The 12,667-nt window shown below is 38.0% G+C and overlaps 1 protein-coding gene across 3 annotated transcripts in view; it reads right to left on the reverse strand.

Annotated features, from left to right (window-relative positions):
- Positions 1 to 7,474, reverse strand: part of zbtb7b (zinc finger and BTB domain containing 7B) — a 29,325-nt gene extending 21,851 nt beyond the window's left edge. For 2 of the 3 annotated variants that reach the window (XM_032558757.1, XM_032558756.1), the window contains exons 1-2: positions 7,064 to 7,370; positions 2,782 to 2,883 (exon numbers count right to left, since the gene is read on the reverse strand). The gene's annotated coding sequence lies outside the window, so the exon portion shown is untranslated. Of the gene's footprint in view, positions 1 to 2,781; positions 2,884 to 7,063 lie in introns of all 3 variants that reach the window. The other variant, XM_032558755.1, reaches the window with a different exon arrangement.
- Between the last annotated feature and the right edge of the window lie 5,193 nt (positions 7,475 to 12,667).

Below are 12,667 nucleotides of genomic sequence, written 5' to 3' on the forward strand. Positions count from 1 at the left end.
AATTTTTCCCGCATGATAAAAAGTGACACGGTTCTAGTGCAACGTCATAATTAGACTCTATCTTTCCCCCAGAAAATCTTTTGGACAATAACTCTGAAAAATATGATCATATGATTGACAAAATAATAACTATTGTTGAAGGGTTGAGTGAAAACTCTTGATTCATTAGAAATATAGATTTATTTGTGTGTCACCTGTTAACTAAAAGATGACCTGGATGATGATCTTCATAAATATCTTCATAAATATACTTGTACCATCACTGCTTTCTTCTTAAATGTTAGAGGTAACATGTAAAACCTTAAAGTCCAATCTAAAGAGAGCTGCACAACAAATATACAATATAAAAAAGATTTATATGAACTTACAGAATCTCTTATTGTCACATTTGATTTGGATCTTAGTCACCAAAAGAAGAAACCAAGATGCAAAAACTCAAAAAAAGTGATGAAGAAACCAATGAAAGGAATCAAGAGGAGAATATGGACTGACTAATTTAATCATCATGTATTCTGATAATCAGATATATCAATAAAATGTTTTCCTAATCTGATGCTGCTTCACTCCCACATAAAACTCTATAAATGTCTAAAATCCATAATTTCTCATTTAGTTAAGTCTTCCAGCGTTGTTGTACTACAGTTTACTGTAATGACATGTTTGGATCCAACCAAAGCAAACAATAAACTGTGAGAAAGTTAACCAGGTGAAGTGAACAGAGTTTTATTTTTGTGTCCATCAGTTCCCAGTTAGAAACCAACCAGGCCCGGCGGCATAGGTGGGCATTGGGGGGCATTGCCCGCCCACAGATTCAGACGTGCCCCCCCTGGACTGGAAGCTGTTTGTTGTTTTTACCAACTCTCTGTTATTCCTATATTGATTTGATACAGTAGGGGCTTCTGCACTTCCCATATCTGTGTCACTTTTTTCGCAGCAGTTAAAACTGTTTAATCCGTTGTTAACACGTCGTAACCTTTTTTTCCGAGCCGCCTTTAAACGCAACATGAACGCCGAGACGCTCGCGCTGGGTTTTCCACCTGTGCGGCAGCGAAGGAGACCTGCTGCTGCTGTGCAGAGCTACTCAGGTGTGTGTTTGAATCCTGGCAGCAAACCAGCAAAACACAAAGAACTGTGCACAGTTTTTCCCCCAAACTAACCAACTGAGTTGAGTAAAGCTGTTGGATGCAGGTAATGTTAGCTAAAAGATGATTAGCTAATAACAATACAGCACCTTAAGCTTGTTAACAAGTAGCCTGTAGGCTACTGATGTTGTTGTCTATGTTCAGCTACGTAGATTAATTTTGTGCCCCCCAAAATAAGTCGATGCCCCTTTTAAACTCGTCTGGAGCCGGAGCTGGTGGGAACTGATTGGACTTGTTAGTCGGTGTGTTCAAATAATGTTTTTCTCTCCTTTTTATGCATCCAAACTCAACATGTTAACCATCAGACGGTGATTTAATAGGCTACAGTTCAATGTCAGTGCATTTATTTCTAAATTGGTACAAGGAGAAGCCATATTGGATTTCGATTTTAGGCTTGCTAAGCAACCTTTGATTTTTGAAGTTGGTCTTCTAGCCTTAGGAGATGATCCAGTTGATTTTTTTCTGAACTACAAATTGAATATTTTGACTTTTCAGTCAGTATAGAAAGCACCATCAGAAGGATATCATCTAAAACAAGCAATTTACTATAGAAAAGTTAATTTTAGACTAGAAAAGCTTTAAAACTTAAGCTTCATGTAATGTTTAAATGTCAAAAAGTAAATACCCTCAATTGAAAAGTTCCTTTACATCCATCCATCTGGATGTGTTTTTGGTTTTTTGTCAGCTTGTTCATGCTGTTTATTCAGCTGTGATCATTTTCTCAGATGTATTCATCCTTGAAGGTCGACCACAACCCTCAGCTTTCAATCAAAACTTTATGAATGCGCAGGCAGAACATAAGTGACGATAAATGTTTAATTAAAAGGTGACGCCAAAGAAACCACCCCGGTAAGACCGTCAGCAGCAGTCATACTGGAAACACGCTGGTTTTGATGAGACTCTGCATGAGAATACCGAGTTTTCTTTATATTCGGACCGTTTACAATTCAAAGTACATTTGACATAACCACAAAACTACAACATTAAACTTTGGACGAGTGAGTGGAGATCGAGCTCATAAAAGATCGTAATGGCTTTCCACAAGTGAACAAAAAAAAAAGCACTGAAAGCTCTATTTAGCCGCAAATTTAACAATTTATCCCTGCATTTCAACTCCAGTTATACTAAACTGTATGAGCATCAACTAGAAACTGATTCCAAGGAAAAGAAAAGAAGAAACGGGAAATGACGGGAGTTCCCTATTATTTAAAAAGTCCTGCCTCAGTGGAGGAGGCAGGTTTCTTGGAATTTGTCTTTTTGGATTTGAATCATTGGGCAATTTTTCTTCTCCCATTGAGAAAAAAACAAAACATCCTCAATTATTGTATCCTTCATCTTTATTTTGAGAAAGCAGACGGCGATAAAGTGGAAACGTTGTAATTAAGCTTTTTATGCTGGGAAAAATTAACTCCCATGACATATCACAAGTTCAATGCTTATTTCACTCCTGATGTGTCATGTGGCCACAAAACCACCATGCAGTCATGTCAAAAAGGTTATAAACATGAGTATGACATTTCATTCAAAGCCTGGGGGAGTAATATTTACCCCATTAAACGTCCCCAAACCTCACCACAGAAGGAGAGTTTTACAAAAACTGCCAAAAAGGCAGAATTTAAATCCTTGAAAATATTCTTACCTCCAGTCCATAAACCCAGGAGACGATGCTGCCTGCTGTCAGTCTCTCACACTGCTGTCCCTTCCTCCTTTGTCCTTTTCTGAGAGGCCAGAGATCATAAACCTAAAGGGAAGCAAAATAATAACAAATGTCGATTATCCAGAACTGGTGCAAATTGAGTGTCTTTCCTAACAAAGACATTATGTCACAAAAGCTAGAAATGAAACATGTTGAAGTTTGCAAAGATGCAAATAGATTCACATGCACACCCACACACTATCATATGATATATCACATTAATCTGGAGCATGAAGGGTGGCTCTCAAAGAACAGAAAAAACTGATAGAAACCAGCTGCTTCCTCTTTTGACTTCTTTCTCTAAGAAGCCCTCCTGCAGCAGGTTGGGTCAGGAAAGCCCACACAGACGCACGTCTCACAGATGAACATGATTATTGCACACCACACCGAGCTGCTGGCCTGTGGTCAGCATTTGTATTTTCCTGATGTTTACAAATCTCGGGGGAAAAAAACATCGAAATGAAAGACGAGCAAGATTATACAGATTAGGCACAGACCAGTTACTGGTATCAAGGCTTACAGGGTTCTGACCTAAAAAGATATGGTGTCACAACTGAAAAAAGGCAGAATAAGGGTTTTATTTGGCTATGCAGACCATGGAGTACGGCAGTATTGCTCCTCCCTCACTTGTCATTAACTGCCTGAAGAGGGGCGCTGCACTCTTCTCTCACTCACAAAAAATGACAAATTCAGCTACTTGGAACAAGACAGAACGTCATTGTGTGGAAACTAAAGGAGCTCCACTCAAATTACAGTAATCTGTTTGTTTTTGTACAAAAAAAACAAAACTATAATTCAGAAAGCTTTTTTATTCCAAGAGTTTTTAGTTTCCACTAAAGAGGGGATTAGTTTTTACAGGCATAGCGAAGCATGATATCAGTAAAGTCAGAGTAAAATACATGTTACACATAAAAACACATCTAAACAACCTTAATTAGAAAGGATCTACAAAGTGCTGCTGGGTCAAAGTGCAAATTAAGAGTTTTGTAAATTGACTGTAGTAACGATGTTGGAAAAAGGAGGTGAGATCTTTGAATATGAGTAGCCAACTGCAGGCTAGTTGCCCAAGCAAACACTTTGTCTATTTATTTTAACATCATCTTGTTAAACATGTATTGCTAAAAAAAATAATAAAAAAAATAATATTTTGCCTCCAACCTTTTTGCTTATTTCTGCTGAGTTCATTGGTTGTTTGGCCTATATTTCTGTTCAAGTCTATGTTGCAAAACTAAAATAACAATAATAAATGTCAAAGATAACATTCATATAACCGTAATTATTAACAATTTATTTTAGCAGCAACATGAATAATGCTGTTCTTATTTATACGCCTGTACAACCTAACGTCTGCTACAGGTGCAAATCAGCCTTTCCTAACAACCGTGCAATTGTCGTAAAATTAAATGTATTTTTATTTTACTGGCTGATGCAAGGATCGAGTTTATCCTGGCTGATGGCAACTTTTTCTTTTTACAGTCTGATCTGACAACTCAGATTTCCTCAGGGCTATAACATATAGAAAGAGGAAAAACTTTGCTGCAGCTTTTTTCTTAGAGGCAGTAGTTTAAAATCCAACAGAAAATGAAGTAATGTTGTTTATGCATTGAAACTTGATTTGCTTTTATCAAACTACATAATGTTTCATTCACTTTTGTTAGCGTTTTTAGTTTCAATACATTTAGTGAACAGGAAAAAAAAGTCAGATTTTTCAGTATTTGACATGCAGATCGACGATAAGAGACAATTCTGATCAGTGAATCTTTAATTTTTTTCTCCAGGTTTTCATACCGTGAGAGTCTCATTCTGGCCAAAGCCTAATGCAGATGAAGTGTAAATAAATGTGTGAAGCAAGTAGGCCTGCAGACAGCAAATCGTGGCAGAGTCATTTCAGGACACCGGAGGTGAGGGATGAAACACAACCGTCTAGTTGGGTTGCACATAAATGTTTGCTGGGTTAACAAAGCTAGTGTTAAGAATTTGTTGGAAAATCTGCAGCGTGTTCTGAAAAGTCCTGCCACATAATGAATGGTGATTTCTTTATTTTTTCCCCTTTCCAAATTTCAGTTTTACTCACAAGTGGAAGCGATAATTTCCCAGCGTGAAGACCTAAAGATTTAAACAACAGGCTGCGGCCAAGATGAGGAAACCAAACCCAAACGAGTTGAGCTAGTCAGGCCGGTCTGTCAGAGGGGCGAGTCAGCAACACATCTACCTCTATAATGAACACACGCACACGCCCGCGCACGCACACACACACACACACACACACCCACACATACACAAGCCCACTGGTTTGACAGTCATCTCCCCACCCAGTGTGGCAGGCAGAAGCCTTAACCTAACATTACAGCCTGAGCATGTATCCTGCTGTAACACAGGATCGGGTCAGGATTAAAATAAAACACTGGGTGCGCCTTGGGGATGATGATGATAATGATGATGATGATGATGATTAACAGACCACTGTTGGGAGATCTTTTATTGGCACAGAATGCTAAATCCAGCACACCTATGGCAAGCCAACACGGACAAATATTAGCCAACCTAACAGCTAAAAAAATTATGTAAAGGTCGTTATTAAATAAATGAATTCAAATAACACGGACAAAGATAGACACACATCTATTCCACTAATTCTGGAAGAGTTAAAACAGCGCTTCGCTAGGAGATGAACAATTTTGATGACTTGTATATTGTCCAGTAGCAAAAAAGAAGTGAAAAAAGGAATAAACTAACTTATTTGACAGAAAATCCCTGAGAGATAACTTTCTTACAAAACAGAAATCATAATCTTTTTCTTCAAATGCCAATGACCTGACTCACGGTTTTCTTTAAGGGCAATGTCTCTGGCACCACCCTTTCAATGGGAGTCTTGTTGTGGTGCTCACATTAATCCCTGGTCTACTGCAAAGGGCAGGTGCAGCTGATAAAATTCAGCACAGACGGGTTTTCAGGTCAAGTGTTCTGATTGGGAAACAGGAATCTGGATGCAAAGTTAGCAATCAAAGTTTGCAATTTACCTAGACTCCAGCGTTCGTAGTTATTTTTTCTATTCATAACTACTAACTTCTAGCCTTTACTCCACCTTAAACACAAACTACACTAAGTTATATATTCTTCTTATAAACTGGAAGAGAATTGGAAAGGTTTGTGCATGAACCAACCGGAAAGAACATTATGTACAACTCGGAAAGAGTTAGGTTGGGTCTCCAGCACTATATGAAATAACCTCAGGTTTGTGTTCACTGAACACCGTTCAGAAAAAAACAACAATTATTGCTTGGTGGAAAATCAAACCTCAGTGATCAAATAAAACATCAAGTTACTTTACCGGTCATAAACAGGTTTTAGAAAACAACGTTCACTGGCACAAAATACTGCATCCCAGAGTTTCCCCACCAACTTTTATAGTATCCCAACTCTTCCGATGAGATCTCTGATGACTTTTAAACCATCTAGACTTACTGAACGACTGGCTTATAAGCAGGAATTCAATGACCATATCAAACATGTCTTTTGCCAGTCATAACAGGTGTTCAAAACATCATTTGTTGGAAAAAAACAGGGCATTCTGGAAGGTTTTCAGGTGGGAAATTCATCAACTATTACAGCATCTTGACTTATTAAAAGTTGTTCAAATTCATTATTGAATACCACTTTTTCGCAATTCAGAAACAGCAGGTAAAGTGATGTAAGCTGAGGTTTAAAAAGCCATTCAGTGACAGGATTTTTTTTAAAAAGCATCAAAATGTTATAAAGAAAAGGTTTTAAAATATATTTTTTGCATCATTTGTTGGAAAAGTGCCCAAATTTGTCACTAATGGCTTGCCATACATATCTGGTGGACTGCGCACGTCCAGGTGGATGTGCGTGAGAGCAGGTTAGGTTTTGGATGTCAGCCGGTGTTCTCGGCTATAATTAGCAGCCCGGTGTTCAGAAATGTACCCGCCGACCCCGCTCCTCTCCTGTCTCACCTGAACGCGAAGCGCTCATCTCTCACAGCCTCACCAGCAGAAATATTTCATTTCCTTTAGTTTAAAAGGTGAAAAAGAAAAAAATGATGTCGACAGAATTCATCAGTGAGAAGGACAGTTACTACCTGCTAAAGAAGAAGTGGGGAGGAAGGTTTATTTTCGCTACGACTAAAGCGGACTGATAACTCATTTTTAATGATTATATCTTGTAGTTTTGTGTCATTTCGAGAGGAACCAGGAGAAGCGGTTACCTGAGCGCCGGTGTGTCACCTGTCCCCAACTCGTCGCCTCCCACCTGACCGACACTTCCTGGATTATTCCGTCCCACCCTGACGACTTCTTAGAGCTTTAAATTCCCCTTTTTTAAATCCTCCCAGCGCTTGTCTTCTTAAATGGAGACTCCGTCCTCACGTCAACGCACGGTAGGGGCTTAATTCCTCACCAAATGTCCTCTGCCTTGCCTCCTGTCCTGCTGTCTCTGCGGACCGCCGGCTCTCTGGCGCTCTGACCCCCCCACGGTGCTCTGCCTCCGCTCGCCCACTTCGTCTCCCAGCTCCTCCTTTCTGAGAACCAGGAAGCGGCTTGTCCTACTTATTACACCCGGTCGCCGGATTGGCTCTGGCAGGGCAGGGAGAAGAGACCGCCAGGGTGGGCAGGGCACACGGGGAGGGGTCCGGCCGAGGTCCGATAGGACCAAAGCAGTGCCTGTCGGAGAGAGGTGGGCTCCTCCTCCTCCTCCTCCTCCTCCTCCTCCTCTGGGCATATCTGCGCAGAGGTGGGCAGTGAAAGCGGATTGAGGGATATCTGCCACCAGCTTACCTGTCAGATGCAAAAGCATTTTCAGTCGAAACAGAATTAATAAACTCATGACTCAGCTGTTTCCCGACCCAGAAACCATCTGGCGGTGACCATGGATAGAGAGTTAGAGCTCCAGAGCCATGCGCCTTGCAGATCAGTCAAGTAAAAAGGAAACTGTACCGTGATAAATGAAACTCACACAGAGGATGTATCATATCCAGTGTGGAGGCTCAAAGGGCAACAGTAGGGACTTTTTTAGAATGGCTTTTTTTTTTTTATGAATCACTTAAAAAAGGAAACAACAGAGTGCTGAGAGAGTCACATCTATTACAAGATGTTTTACTGTTCATTACATTTGCATAAAATTGAGACTTCTCATTTGCATATAGCAAGAGAAGCTCATAGAAAACAGTAGTACACAAAGCGCAACAACTAAATATGGTATGCCTATATATATATATATATATATATATATATATATATATATATATATATATATATATATATATATATATATATATATACAGTACAGACCAAAAGTTTGGACACACCTTTTAATTCAATGAGTTTCCTTTATTTTCATGACTATTGACATTGTAGATTCACACTGAAGGCATCAAAACTATGAATAACACATGTGGAAATATGCACTAAACAAAAAAGTGTAAAACAACTGAAAATACCCCTTATATTCTAGTTTCTTCAAAGTAGCAACCTTTAGCTGTGATTACTGCTTTGCACACACTCTGCATTTTCTTGATGAGCTTCAAGAGCTCATCAAGAAAATGAGCTCTTGAAGCTCATTTTCAAGAGCTTATATATATATATATATATATATATATATATATATATATATATATATATATATATATATATATATCCCCTGTCAGGTTAATAAGTGGGATTTCTTGCCTTATAAATAGTCATGAAAATAAAGAAAACCCATTTTAATTAGAAGGTGTGTCCAAACTTTTGGTCTGTACTGTATGTATATATATATATATATATATATATATACCTGAAAAAACTTAAGAGCCCCATCAAAAACTTCCTGGTTATTCCACCAAATATTGATTTCTGAGTTTACAGTTTACATTCATTGTTGTTTCTAAATTAATGTAAACTTGCTTTCTTTGCATTATTTGAGGTCTGAAACCACTGCGTCTTTTTTGTTATTTTGACCATTTCTCATTTTAAGCAAATAAATACTAAATCTTTGCTTGAAATTTCAGAGGCATGTTGTCAGTAGTTCATAGAATAAAAGAACAATGTTCATTTTACTCAGACATTCACCTATAAAGTGTAAAATCAGAGAAACTGATCATTTGAAATGTTCTTTAAATTTTTTCCAGAGCGCTATTTGCCTGAGTGTTTTCCAGGATTGTTCTTTATTTACCTCCATTCATCTCCAGTCAGCTTCACTGTCTTGAAAAGCGTGGTATGTTTAGGGTGTAGTGTTGTTTGTTTTGCACATCGGTTAATAAGTTCAGCTTTGCTGTGTCCCCTGCATAGCTTGTGGAAAATTACATATTTTCAGGAATTACTTTCTATTCCTAAAGTTGAGATCTGTGGAGAGCGTAACTCGTCCTGGTCTTGAGGACAGATTGTACCTGGGATGTTTCGTCACAGTGAACTATTGTTCTCTAACAAACACCGGTTGCTTTCACGGAGCAGGTGTGCACGGTTTCAACATTCTAATTAGGCTACTTTTGAAGATGATTGGTTGCACTGCATTTTATTTAAGGATATTTGAATAAAAGGGGTTGAGAACAAATGAACACTACAGTTTTCAGATTTTTATTTACATATAAAAAATGTGGATATCCATTTCTAAATAAATTTGGTGCAAGATGCACATTATTTCATAATTTCCTTGTCAAAAACATTACAGCAGAAGACTTCCTTGTTTAAGTAACCTTAATTATTCTGACTGAAGCAATAATTCAAGAGGATAACCTGCTGTAAATTGGTTAATTTCTTCAGTGAGTTCTGTTTTGATCCTCTGATTTAGTGTGTTTCATTGTCTACCTGAGAGGTTTCTACCAAGTACTCTCATTGAATTAGCTATAAAACATGATCAATATGCGCTCACTGATGCTTCCCAATTATATAAAAATAGAAAAGTTTTGCAGGGTTCCATTGTGACTCCTTTCTGCATGCAGGTTGCCTGTTCTCCTTCTCAGAGGTGCCACAACGTCAGAGTAGAGTTACTTCAAAGTAATATTTCTATGGTACAAGATATGACGCAATAAAACTACTTCCAGAAGCCCTTTTTTCAGAATTACTCAAGTAAATGTAACTAGTTTTACGTCTGCTTCATTTGCATGCATGACTTCTGTCTTAATTGATCTCTGTAAATTGCCCTTAGGTGCGTATGCGTGTGTGTGTGTGTGTGTGTGTGTGCGTGTGGGCGTGGGTGTGGGTGTGTGTGTGCATATACTGGACAACATCCAGGGTGTTCACCGCCTCTCCGCAAATCACCATGGAGACAGGCTCAAGCCCCTTTGTGACCCTACAGGGATAAACCGCAAAGGTTTTGCCTTGATTTTTTAGACATTTTAAAAACTGTCTTTTAAAATGTTGTATCCTAAGTAGCAAACCGGCAGTAGCGCTGCCTTCCCACACTGTTTGGTCTTTAAATGTAACTAAAGAGCAGCCTTGTTCCCCTGCTGAAAAACTTTGAAGACTCGCTCGTTTTTGAAGTGGTTATGGGGATGGGAATCACCTTGCTTTCTCAAAGCCTGAATCTCATTCTCATCTACTGTCATGTAGCTCCTGCAGTGTGTGTGTGTGTGTGTGAGTTGGTGGGTTTTGTATCGAGGGTGCAGGAAGTCTAAATATAATTTTGCGGTGAACTCAGACAGCCCACCTGTATTACCACCCCCCCAAACCCTAAATCTGTGCTTGCGGTTGTGCTACCAGAATAAAAAGTTACACGGCGCATGTGAACAACATGCGTCATCGATGTACATTTTTTCCAGTGAGGTGCGCAGCAGGGGTCAGGACTCTTAGAAGGACGGTAGCTCACTAATCACAGTGATTTAAAATAATAAAAACTGCATTAATGTGTGTTTTTACTTTGTTTTATCACCATTCACATCCTGAATTATTCAAAAAGGGTTGATTTCTATTACAATATCACAGACTGTACATGTAAATGACATATACAATCTTCCACAGTGATAAAACTAATACGTTTTAACAATTTATTAAAGCAGTGATCTCAGTGTCTATCTATGCTGGTTTGCTGTACAACAGAAAAAATGTATCTATTTATCTCTATATTACCTCTAATGCAAAGGGCAATAAAAGTGACAAGTTTGTCTCTAAAATCTGTACAAATTACAAATCTAACAGATCCTGAAAAGCTATTGAAAATGCACATAGATAAATTATTATTTTGTAGTTTTAACCCAGAGTTAAAGACGTTATTCACCTGCTTCCCAACCTTGATTTTATTGAGAGCAATGCACCAATTTACAAACCCACAGCTGAAATAGAAAGGTTTATTGTCCTCAATTCAACAAACTTGTGGAACAATTAACCTCAAGAATCTTTATCTAAGCTTTATTTCTTAATTAACTTAATTTTCATTTAGAAATAAATGCAATCTGCAACGCAAAACATATGAATATGTTCCTTAATTAAATGTTTAGCTTTTAACCCTTATTGTGTGTTGTGACACCTGATCTATTGTGAAATTTGTGTTACCTCCTGTAAAGTCTCTCAGACGGAGGAGTTACCCTCAGTCTGTGGTTGAACTTGCAGCAGCAAATGCAACCTGTTTTAAAGCAGAGCAGGAAGGATCCCGCCGCCGTCTGTTTGTGGATTGACTGCTGCTTTTACTTTCTCTCTCTATAAATGTCTATATTACAACATTGTGGTATAGCAAAGGATGAAAACAGTCATTATTTGTCTTCTGTCTGGTGGTCTAGTTTGTTCCCAGAGGATAAAGACTTCCCTTTGAGTCTATTTCAGAGCCAAAATGACAGGCAGCAATTACAAGGCCTGTTTTTCTGCGCACCACCTCTATTCATGGCTGCAGATCCAGGCTATTCTGGCATCATTAACCTCTGCAGTGCGCTACTGGGGCTTTACGGTAGCCTCTAATATTCAGTTCACAAAGTAGAATTTCTCTAAAAGTATTTGTTTTCTCTGCTATTACGATAAAGTTGGTTTAAAGCAATAAAACGCCACTTTTAACGCATCTTTCTCCTTCCTGTTGTGTGTAAATTATTTTTAAAGCACTTCCGCCATCTAGTGGTCACTGTGAAATCTACAACTCGGATTTTCCTGAAGGTAAAAAAACAACAACAAAACAAACAAAAAACATAAATATTAACATCTATACTCAAATTTTGAACAGTCATGGATGCTGTTAAACTTTTGCAAATTAACATCAATTACAATTTGGTTTTATTTAATTCAAGTGAATTATTGAAATAATGTATGGACAAAAACGATTGTGGCCTTAACGTAACTTTAGGCAATCAATCAAATCAATCAAATTTTATTTGTATAGCACATTTCAGCAGCAAGGCATTTCAAAGTGCTTTACTTTGTACCTTTTGAAGGAACAAGTGATTTCTATGCTTCAAGGGATTTTATTGTGCCTGGAAAAGTCGTAAGAAATTTCATGTCAATATTTTCCAGATCCAAGAAGAAAATAAAAATATCCCATTAATTTTTGCCTGTAACTTTAGTAGATACAGAATAAACCTCTTACATTATGAAATTCAGATCTACTGTCTCACAATGCTGTACTTTCTATTTTCCCTGCATTAATTTTTATCAAGCTGAGCATAATTTTTCTCATACATCTGAAATTAAAGAGGTTATTACACTTCATACCAACAAATCTACCTGCACTATCTGCAATTTTATTGGTTTTCCATATATTAAAGCCATTCAAAACGAGATCAGAGGAGGGTTTCTGAAGGGAAATTCTACATCACAGATTCGCCTGTGTCTGTAATTAAACTGCAGTGGTATTCATACAACTATTTATTCTACAGCTACTTTACTGTACATGAATTTGTAATCGGTAGTTTCAAGCA

Source organism: Xiphophorus hellerii, chromosome 3, assembly GCF_003331165.1.
Source record: "Xiphophorus hellerii strain 12219 chromosome 3, Xiphophorus_hellerii-4.1, whole genome shotgun sequence".
Lineage (NCBI taxonomy): Eukaryota > Metazoa > Chordata > Actinopteri > Cyprinodontiformes > Poeciliidae > Xiphophorus > Xiphophorus hellerii.